Source organism: Taudactylus pleione, unplaced genomic scaffold, assembly GCF_031769625.1.
Source record: "Taudactylus pleione unplaced genomic scaffold, aTauple2 ptg000547l, whole genome shotgun sequence".
NCBI classification, from domain to species: domain Eukaryota; kingdom Metazoa; phylum Chordata; class Amphibia; order Anura; family Myobatrachidae; genus Taudactylus; species Taudactylus pleione.
Genome location: NW_028284949.1, coordinates 3,585,330 through 3,596,980, shown reverse-complemented (window position 1 = coordinate 3,596,980; position 11,651 = coordinate 3,585,330). Strand labels below are relative to the sequence as shown.

Genomic DNA, 11,651 nt, shown 5'->3' with positions numbered 1-11,651 from the left:
CTATGGGGAGGGGGGGTTAGGCACACCCGGGGGAGGTTAGGGCTAGGTACCCCCCCGGGAGGGTTAGGTTTATGGTGCGGGAATGGAAGGTTAGACACCATCGGGGGGAGGTTAGGGTTAGGCACCACTAAGGGAGGGTCAGGGTTGGGGGGGGGGGGGAGGGGAGGGTTAGGATACTTACCAACCGTAGTCGGGATCTTCAGTGTTCAGGCTTTCACTGTCGGTATTTGAACCAGCTGCTATTCAGCCACCGGCATCTCATACTGATTCCGTCTGAATTACATTGTTCACAAATATATCGAGTGTACAAGTCCACAGATGCACTATTGATATATAATTTACCACTCGACTGAATATCGTCCAGGTGTGTACCCAGCATAAGTTAAGACTACCCTCTGCAAAGTTAGGAAAAAAATACCTAGGGTCTTTAAAAATCGTGATTAAGTTAAATACTGTGTCTTATCAACTATACTTACCAGCATCTCTGAGGATTCCAAGAACATTTAATTCTTCACTATTGAAATTAGTGTTCGATTACAAAACGTTTCATTCAAAGTAATCTGCTCCTCCTCCTCCTCCTCCAGTCTTAATCCAGGGACAGTCAGAATTTCATGTGAAGAAGATTCTGGGTCAAGTCCACTGTCTCATCCATTAGAAAGGTTATTGCTCTGAGGAAAGATCTTGGGTGCCTACCAAGGTTTCTACATGTGGACAGTCTCAACAATCTTTTCATAAAGAACACTCAACTCTACTCTTTTGACCCCTTCTTAAGAGTGGGGGTTTTAATGTTAGAAGCGTGACACCACGGTCTTGAAAAAAACACTAGTGTGTTCAGTGGTATTTAATCCCACTACCTTCTGGACTGTGGATTGGTACTCTCTGACTCCTGTATTTGACCTGGATTGTCCTGACATTAGTGATCTTCTGTTTCCCTAACTTTGGCCTAATTTCTGGAATACCCTTTGCCTGCTGCCTGGCCCGAATTGGACTGTGCATTGATTTTTCAACTACTCCAATACTTGACTTTGGACTGTACCGCAAAACGTTTTGCTGCCTACCCAGACTTAGACCTGTCTAGACCCTGCTCCATCAGCTGCCTACTGACATCCTGGTGTCTCACCCAAATCCTTCTATAACACACCATGCTTATCTGGGAGGCCGCAACTTGCATAACATAGCAGCTAAGCCCATATGCTCTTGCAGTGGTTAATTGTGAATTTGTGCTACGTTAGACTCCACAGAATAAGTGTTGCCAAACTGGGCTAATGAGTTTGCTGAACCATCTACCAGGTTACCTGGTACCCTAACACTCATGGGGAAATCTCAACTCCAAAGGGTAATTTGCTTAGATACTAGTAGTATGAATCCAATCCCAAAGGTAATGCAGTTGTGGCACTTGACTTTTAAGCAGGGGTGGGCAATAAGCGCCCCCCCCCCCCCAGCTGTTGTTGAACTACAAATCCCAGTATGCATTGCAACAGTTTTAGCATGGCCAAATAGCAAAACTGTGGAAGGGCATGTTAGGATGTGTAGTTCTACAACAGCTAGGGGCCGCCTATTGCCCAACACTACTTTAAAGGAACACATTTTTGCAAATTAATTCTGAAAATGAAAGTTCTGGTAAAACTTATCTTTGTTAACTCTCTTTCTTCGAAGTCCATAGGGTCCACAGGGATACCTTGGGGTTTAGGTGGAGGTTAGGACCAGACACCAGACAGTTAAAGCTGTTGACTCCCAGGATGCACTGGTCCTTCCCCCTATACCCCACCTCCAAGCCAGAGGCCCTTCAGTTAGCAAGCCAATGTCAGGAGGACAGGAGAAAAGGAAGACTGGTACACAGAAGAATCGCACTCTCACACAAGGGAGACGGAGACCGGTGACCAGGAAAACCAACCCAGAGAAGCAATGGGCGTCAGGGCGGGCGCCCTGTGGACCTTATGGACTTCGAAGAAAGAAAGTTAACAAAGGTAAGTTTTACCATAACTCTAATTTTCTTCTTCAGGGCCCATAAGGATCCACAGGGATAACTTGGGAATGTCCCAAAGCAGTATTCAAGGGCGGGGACGCTCCTGAGCTGACAGGAGTATCCGGTGCCCAAATGAAGCATCCTGAGAATGTATCAAAGGCATAGAACCTCAGAAAGACAATGTGGCCATCTTACAAAGCTGTTCAGCCGAGGTGCCACGGTGAGCTGCCCGCGAAGGTCCAACAGAGCCAGTGGAATGAGCAGTAACAGTAGCTGGCACAGGGAGACCAGTCTGCAAGTAAACCTGTGAGATAGCCATGCGAATCCATCTGGCCAGGGTCTGTTTGTTAGCTGGCCAGCCCTTCTTGTGGAATCCATGGCGGACAAATAAATAATTTCCTAAAAAAACAGGTATGGTCCACATCCAAGGAAGACTCACCCGCCGAAAGACCGGTTGATCAGAAAGGCTGGGACTACAATTTCCTCATTGATATGGAATTGAGAGACCACCTTGGGAAGAAAACCAGGACAAGGACTCTAATGTCTGGTAGGTTATAGCGCTACATAACCTGGTTCCAGGGAGAGGTATGTAGGGGGACCCGGACCCTGCGTTCTTAGAGAGAGCTGTGGCTGAGCCTATGGAGAAAATGGCTGCCGGAGACCTCTGACGGGGCGTGGCCGGAGAGAAAATGCAGCTCAGAGCTTATTAGACCCTGCGGAATGGCGCCCTGAGCTGGGGGAGGGGCCGCTTAAACAGGGAAAGCTGGTCTCCCCTGGCTGATTATTGACCCCAGGGACGCTGGTTTCCCGCACCATATGTACCCTGGTGGTCTTAGTGGTGCACGCGGACTACCCTAGTGTACACACTCGGTATCCTCCAGCCCATCCCCTGAGACTGGAGGAAAGACTGCCCACGTGTGGGTTACCGCAAGCAGTAACTCGCCTTACCTGCCCTCTAGTTCCGAGTTGCAGTCTATGGTCATCCCGTGGGGCCAGCTAGCAAGGTCCCCGTCGAGAGTACCAGACGAAACTGGAGCCGCGACGCCTGGAGGGGTGATGGAGTGTCAGCACAGATGTGTCATGAACAGTCTGGTGCTGAACACTCAGTGGTAAAATAAATAAAAACTAATCAAATACATAAAAGTTTATGGGCTGCCTAAAGCAGCCCACTGTCTAAATGGTGATCTGACTCCTGCAGGCACCAGAAGTAACTGAAGGGCCTCTGGCTTGGGGGTGGGGTATAGGGGGAAGGACCAGTGAGTGCATCCTGGGAGTCAATATCTTTAACTGTCTGGTGTCTGGTCCTAACCTCCACCTAAACCCCATGGTATCCCTGTGGATCCCTATGGACCCTGAAGAAGAAATTATGTTTAGATTAAAGTAATTTGAGACTAAATCTAAGTTTTTATTATTCCAAAGTAATTTTAAGTAAATAGAATACATTTTTGATCTGTCCTTGGGTATCCTGATGGAAGATCGACAGTCATTATGTCGACATTGTCAAAAGGTTGACAGGGTAAAATGTCGATAGGTTAAAATAGTCGACGCATACATTTCTATGGCACTAAGGGGAAGGTTAGGCACTAGGTAAGGGTTAGGATTAAATGTTAAGAAAAAACGATGTCTCCCATTTTTGTGTCACCATTTGAACCTATAAATTACAAAAACAAAAGATTAGGCACTAATAAAAAAAAATATATGTATATATTATATATACAGTATATCTATATTTTTGCAGTCAAATTACCAAAATATTTTTAATTAATAGCAGCAAAATGACATGTGTGCTTGTGAATACACACCTGCACCATCACATACTTTGGTGTAACAGACATACAAAGAGAAATGTGTATTTGCGCTAATAAGACACCACTTATTATTAAATAAAAAGAGAATAATCAGGGGGTCTAATGTTCACTAAAATATATATATAAATTTATTAGTATATTTTATATGCAATGTATATTTATTCAGGCTAGAATTAATTAATATTTAGACATGTAACACATACATAAATACTGCATATAAAAAATAAAAATATGTACAACCAATAAAACAACTATAATGATCACAATAACTCTATGGAGATCTCCAAGTCTAATATGTGAATAACACTGTGCTTTTAAAAGGACTCCGGGCCTGATTCAGAGCCACTCGCTCTGAATCAGGGTGGGGATTTTTTTTTTTCTTCAGGCCGCTCGCTAAGCTGTGGGTGACCACCCACAGCTTTTGCGAGCAGCCTGGAGATGGTCGCGATTATCGGGTTTGCACGGAGACCCTGTGGTAGGGTCTCGGCTCTCGCAAGCCCGAGTGGACTTCCTGCTCTAATAGAGCAGGAAGTCCACTACTGACATCACTAGTGATGTCAGTTGGGCCGCCCACAAACGCCAGTTGTTCCTTTAGGAACGCCTGTGTTTGCTCAACCACCCGCCCATACCCGCCTACAAAACGGGGCAAGCTGTCAATCAACATCGACAGCCGTCCCGTCTTGTAGCGAGCCCCAGAGCGACTGACCGGGAAAATAAAAAAAATTTGAGTTCCACTTTGAGATTGATGGCGGGGAACAATTGACTCTTCCATTGATGGCAAAACCATTAGTAGTAAGCCATCGATGATTGTTAAATTGACAGCCATCCTTATTTTCCACCACTCCAGCGGCCCTAATAAAAGATCTCCCCCATAGTGACCACAGTACTGCCATTACTCAGTGGTGTAACTATAGAGGGTGCAAGGGGTGCGCTTGCTATGGGGCCCAGCAGCTTAGGGGGCCCGCTGGCCCAGCAAGCAACCCCCTGAACCCTGCCAAGTTTTTTTTTTTTTTTAGCAGCGGCATATCTTGAGAAACAGCGCCGGCGAAGTAATTTTTAATCAGTCGCCAGGTGCAACACTTTCCCCTAATAATGCACCTGACATTCCCGTCCAATGGCAGCAGAGGCCCGGCCTGGCCGCCTCCTCCCCCTCACTGCCTGGGTAAGAGCTGCTGCTGGGACCGGCACTAGTCTCACGGCTGTTAGCAGAGATGGCCAAGAAGCTCCTCGCCGTGGTCTTACCCTCCTCCTCTGCCTGATCTGCCTTATCAGGGTGATCGGGATACTGCTGCTGTCCCTGTCTGCTAAGGAGATGAGTGTGCACTGAGCAGCTCTAGGGTAAAACACGGTGAGGGAAAGAGTCAGCATCGGCAGCAGGTTACTCACAGCTGTATATAATGCTATATATAAGTGCATTCTTCATGGCTGGCTGTGTTATAATCTGTGGTGCTAATCTCTCAGGCAGAGTGCATGAGTTTATATACTGACACACAAATATAGCCTCAGAGTATGTACAAATTGCTGTACACCAGATTTAGGATTACATCTGCATGCTTTCTCTGAGATGTAGCATTGAGCCTAATATCTGCCTGTGTATGCATTGTACAGCCTCCTTTTCCAGTTGCTGGGGAACTGTAAGTCCCAGCAAGTTCTTCTAGGTCATGCTGAGATTTGTTGTTTCTCTGGATGCCTTGCAAGGAGTCATTAAGAGTCTGATTTTTAAACAGGCGCCAGTCGCGAGCCAATAGGAACTCGCAAACCAGCAACCAATCAGCAGCTGCTGCTGGTCCACGAGTTCCGATTGGCTTGCGACCGGCACCTGATTAAAAATGACATTGGCGCTGTTTCCCCATGGCTGCGGCTGCATACAGGTGCTGGCGGCCTGGCACCAAATTCACCAGGGCACACAAGAATATAGGCTACTGGACGGACACAGGGAGAGTTGATGGTAGGGGTGGCATAATAGCCTAGGTAAGGGGTAATACTGTGTGGCATTACTGTGGGGCATAATGTTATTATAAGGAGTTTGTGGCATAATGTATAAAGGGCACTACTACTGTGGGGCATAATTTATAAGGGCCAGGGGCGTTTTAAGAGAGGAGGGGGCCCGTGTGCAGCCTCCATTTGGGCCCCCTCCTCTCTGTCCGGCTTAGCGGCACTGAGCGCTGCGTGGGTCTCCGGAAAAATGTTGCCGACGCCTACTTTCCCGTGGGACATCCTTTCATCACGGAGAAGATGGCCGCTGCCATTGCTCCAGTGAGCGTTTGCTGCGCCGGTCTGGCGCTGCGGAGCAGCACATCGGTATCGGTGGAGAGGAAAGTATAATTACCTATTGGTGCATAGTGTGCGGTGTGGGCCCCCCTGGACCCAGGGGCCCGTGTGCACTGCACACCTTGCACCCATTATAAAGACGCCTATAATAAGGGCACTACTACTGCGTGGCATAATGTTTATAAGGAGTACAACTATGGCATAACGATAATGGAGGCATACCTCCCAACATTTTAGTATTGGTACGAGGGACAGTTGCGCGCACCGTAGACGCGCACACAAAAATAGGGGCCGTGGGCCATCTGGAAGGGGCGTGGCCTCACGGGAAATGCAGCACCCGCGAGCCACGCTCCCGTTTTCATCATGCTGGGGGCTTACCCAGCGCTCTGGAACCTACTGGACAGACCCCCAGCCTCTTCAAGAGCCAGCACTGTGTATATGGATAACGTGCGCAGACGCACATCATCCATTCACCGCTGCTCAGCTATGCAGTTCAGCGGTGTTAGCAGGTCTTCCCCAACTTCTCTCCGCCCGCCAGACAGTGTGTCCCGCCGGTGAACAGAGAGACAGTGCCTCTAAAATGGGACTGTCCCACTGAAATAGGGACAGTTGGAAGGTATGTGGGAGGGCTCCTTAAAATTTTTTGCTATGGGGCCCACAAAGTTCTACTGCCATTACTATTACTATGGGCCATATTCAATTAGTTTCGCCCCCGCGATACTTTTTCGCCTGCCGGACTTTTTGCCTATAACGCGTGTTTTGGGTGCGGAAACTTTTCGAGCACGTTCCGGTGATTCCCGTATTCAATATGAAAGTACGCAAAAACGGCACTAGAGGATACTTGAACAGGTGGAAAGTCCTCTCCAAAATGGGGTAATCAGCCTGGCACCCCCCAAAAGATGCACAGACATGGGGAATCACTATGGATACCCCTGAATTGGCCTGCTGGAGGTATTTGGTGTATTTCAATGGTCTCAATAGGTGCTGTTTTGCGTATTTGCAGAAGGGGTGAAGAATAGCATTTTTTGTATGTTTTGGAGAAAATAACTACTCCCAGCAAATTTTGGGTACCTGGAGTGTATTTCGCTAGTTTTTAACTTTGTCCCCCAACTATTTTTTTTTTTTTCACTCCCAAAATGAAAGTCCTTTTTTGGGGTGTTCTTAAGTCTTTTTTTTTTTTTTTTTTGATGCAGTTTACCTTTGGGGGAGTGTTTTAAGGCTGCACGTCGGTTCCCGCAAAGTTGCACCCCAAAACCCCAATGCTGCACTTTTTTCCACCTGCTATTCATAGGCGAAACTTTTCCGCCAGGTCCATTGCATTGACTTTCCGCCTAGGCGAAAAGTCTCTGAAATTGAATACGGCGAAAAGTTTCCGCCTGGCGAAATGACGTCACCCGCGATACTTTTTCGCCCAAACTGACTTTTTGAGTCAAAATGTATACGGCCTATGTAGGACAATCTCAGCCTCTTCAGTACTTTGTGGATATTCTATGTCTATGCCTTTCCCTCTTTTCTGCACATTCCCAGTCAGTGCATATACATCACTTTCCCCTCATCAACTGCTACCTCAGCGCGGCCTCTGCCTTCCCTATGACAATCCCCTTGTCCTTGTGTCACCGCCTAGTAAAATCTTCTGCTTCTCACAGATGTACCCTCTGTTCTGTGTGCTATATGAGAAATGTATTTCAGTTATAGAGGCCGCTCTGTCTCCGGCTCCTCTGACTGCACACACAGGCGGCGGCCATTTTGTTGAAGCTTTCTGCGGCTGCGCGGACTTTGTCTCTGTAACAGGTTTCCGGATTGGCGGTCGCTGAGTGAATACAGAGAAGGAAGCATCGAGTACTCGTTGTTTTTATTGGGAACAGCAGGTAATAATGCCATTTATTATTATAGTATTAGTGGAGCAGACTCTGGTGTCATGTTAGTACAGGTGGAGCAGACTCTGGTGTCATATTAGTACATTACGGTTGAGCAGGCTCTAGTGTCAGCATAGTATATTACAGGTGGAGCAAGCTTTAGTGTTAGGTTAGTGTAATACAGGTGGAGCAGGCTCTAGTGTCATGTTAGTATAGTACAGAAGGAGCAGGCTCTGGTGACATGTTTGTATAATACAGAAGGAGCAGGCTCTGGTGTCAGGTTAGTATAATACATGTGGAGCAGACTCTGATGTTATTTTAGTGTAATACATGTGGAGCAGGCTTTGGAGTCAGGTTAGTATAATACAGCAGACTGGTGTCATGTTAGTATAATACAGGTGGAGCAGGCTCTGGTGTCATGTTAGTGTAATACATGTGGAGCAGGCTCTGGTGACATGTTAGTATAATACAGGTGGAGCAGAGTCTGATGTTATGTTAGTGTAATACATGTGGAGCAGGCTCTGGTGACATGTTAGTATAATACAGGTGGAGCAGAGTCTGATGTTATGTTAGTGTAATACATGTGGAGCAGGCTCTGGAGTCAGGTTAGTATAATCCAGGAGGACAGAAAAAAGGAATTTGCCCCCCAGCAATGCTGCGTGCAGCTTCGATGGCTCTCGATGTTACTGATAAATCATACACTTCCTGGAGATGACGTGTGCTAAGAAAGAAAAGTGGGCGTCATTACACCGGCGTGCGCTCACTCTGCCGTCTCTCTCTAAGACATAGAGGGCGTCCTTAAGCCAGACAGTGTGATTGCGGAATTTGCATATCCGGCCCCTGATGGCTGCGAGAGAGCGCAGCTTAGCGTCCGGGTCTGAATCGACCCCAGAGTCTGGTGTCATGTTACTATAACACAGGAGGAGCAGAGAATTGGTGTCATGTTAGTATAATGCAGGTGGAGCAGACTGGTGTTATGTTAGGATAATACAGGGCTAAGACGCAGGTTAAGGGTGGGGGAAGAGGTGTTTTGGGCCAGCGGTCACTTGAATAGTATAAGCTACATAGCAGTCTGTGTATAGGACACACAGTGACATTGGTGTGAGTGGTGGGTGAAGGCACTACTAGAATGTAATGGGTTAAATAGTAGTGTCCAGCGCTAACCTACTCTAATGATGTATGGAAAAGTTTTATGTCCAGTGGTGTAGCAGTGAATACAAGAAATGTCAAATAACTATATAAATAATGATATTTATTAAAATAAGTATGAAGTGTTCAAGGAGTTACTATTACTCCTGTATAATACTAGAATGTAGTATAATAATATATATTCCTTCCCTGTTACACTTTATATTACTCCCAGGAGGACTCTGCTACTGCCGGACAGGCCAGAATGCTGTATAATGATATACAGTCAGGTGCATAAATATTGGGACATTGACAGAATTTTCATATTTTGGCCTCTATTCACCACCACAATGGCTTTGAAATGAAACAAACAAGATGTGCTTTAACTGCAGACTTTCAGATTTAATTTGAGGGTAATTACATCCAAATCAGGTGAACGGTGTAGGAATTACAACGGTTTTTATATGTGCTTCCCACTTCTTAAGGAGCCAAAAGTAATGGGACAAACTAAACAATCCTAAATCTAACTTTCACTTTTTAATACTTTGTTGCAAATCCTTTGCAGGCAATTACAGCCTGAGGTCTGGAACGCATAGCCATCACCAGACGCTGGTTTTCATCCCTGGTGATGCTCTGCCAGGCCTCTACTGCAAATGTCTTCAGTTCCTGCTTGTTCTTGGGGCATTTTCCCTTCAGTTTTGTCTTCATCAAGTGAAATGCACGCTCAATCAGATTCAGGGCAGGGGATTGACTTGGCCATTGCATAACATTCCACTTTTTAGCCTTAAAAAACTCTTTGGTTGCTTTTGCAGTATGCTTCGGGTCATTGTCCATCTGCACTGTGAAGCGCCGTCCAATGAGTTCTGAAGCATTTGACTGAATATGAGCATGTAATATTGCCCGAAACACTTCAGAATTCATTCTGCTGCTTTTGTCAGCAGTCACATCATCAATAAATACAAGGGAACCAGTTCCATTGGCAGCCATACATGCCCACGCCATGACACTACCACCACCATGCTTCACTGATGAGGTGGTATGTTTTGGATCATGAGCAGTTCCTTTCCTTCTCCATACTCTTCTCTTCCCATCACTCTGGTACAAGTTGATCTTTGTCTCATCTGTCCATAGGATGTTGTTCCAGAACTGTAATGGCTTTTTTAGATGTTGTTTAGCAAACTCTATTCTGGTCTTCCTGTTTTTGAGGCTCACCAATGGTTTACATCTTGTGGTGAACCCTCTATATTCACTCTTGTGAAGTCTTTTCTTGATTGTTGACTTTTACACATATACACCTACCTCCTGGAGAGTGTTCTTGATTTGGCCAACTGTTGTGAAGGGGTTTTTCTTCACCAGGGAAATAATTCTTCTGTCATCCACCACAGTTGTTTTCCGTGGTCTTCCGGGTCTTTTGGTGTTGCTGAGCTCTCCGGTGCGTTCTTTCTTTTTAAGAATGTTCCAAACAGTTGATTTGGCCACACCTAATATTTTTGCTATTTCTCTGGTGGGTTTTTTTGATTTTTCATCCTAATGATGGCTTGCTTCACTGATAGTGACAGCTCTTTGGATCTCATATTGAGAGTCGACAGCAACTGATCCCAAATGCAAATGTCACACCTAGAATCAACTCCAGACCTTTTACCTGCTTAATTGATAATGAAATAACGAGGGAATAGCCCACACCTGTCCATGAAATAGCTTTTGAGTTGATAGTCCCATTACTTTTGGCCCCTTAAAAAGTGGGAGGCACATATAGAACCCGTTGTAATTCCTACACCGTTCACCTGATTTGGATGTAATTACCCTCAAATTAAATCTGAAAGTCTGCAGTTAAAGCACATTTTGTTTGTTTCATTTCAAAGCCATTGTGGTGGTGAATAGAGGCCAAAATATGAAAATTCTGCCAATGTCCCAATATTTATGCACCTGACTGTATATTCCTTCCCTGTTACACTTTATATTACTGCCAGGAAGACTCTGCTACTGCCGGACAGGCTAGAATGCTGTATAATGATATATATTCCTTCCCTGTTACACCTTATATTACTCCCAGGAGGACTCTGCTACTGCCGGACAGGCTAGAATGCTGTATAATGATATATATTCCTTCCCTGTTACACTTTATATTACTCCCAGGAGGACTCTGCTACTGCCGGACAGGCTAGAATGCTGTATAATGATGTATATTCCTTCCCTGTTACACTTTATATTACTCCCAGGAGGACTCTTCTACTGCCGGACAGGCTAGAATGCTGTATAATGATATATATTACTTCCCTGTTACACTTTATATTACTGCCAGGAGGACTCTGCTACTGCCGGACAGGCTAGAATGCTGTATAATGATATATATTCCTTCCCTGTTACACTTTATATTACTCCCAGTAGGACTCTGCTACTGCTGGACAGGCTAGAATGCTGTATAATGATATATATTCCTTCCCTGTTACACTTTATATTACTCCCAGGAGGACTCTGCTACTGCCGGACAGGCTAGAATGCTGTATAATGATATTTATTCCTTCCCTGTTACACTTTATATTACTCCCAGGAGGACTCTGCTACTGCCGGACAGGCTAGAATGCTGTATAATGATATATATTCCTTCCCTGTTACACTTTA

At 45.7% G+C, this 11,651-nt stretch overlaps 1 protein-coding gene across 1 annotated transcript in view; it reads left to right on the top strand.

Annotated features, from left to right (window-relative positions):
• The first annotated feature begins 7,839 nt into the window (after nucleotides 1-7,839).
• LOC148500790 (uncharacterized) overlaps nucleotides 7,840-11,651 on the top strand; it is a 44,711-nt gene continuing 40,899 nt past the window's right edge. The window contains exon 1 of the mRNA XM_088451432.1: nucleotides 7,840-7,913. The gene's annotated coding sequence lies outside the window, so the exon portion shown is untranslated. The remainder of the gene's footprint in view (nucleotides 7,914-11,651) is intronic.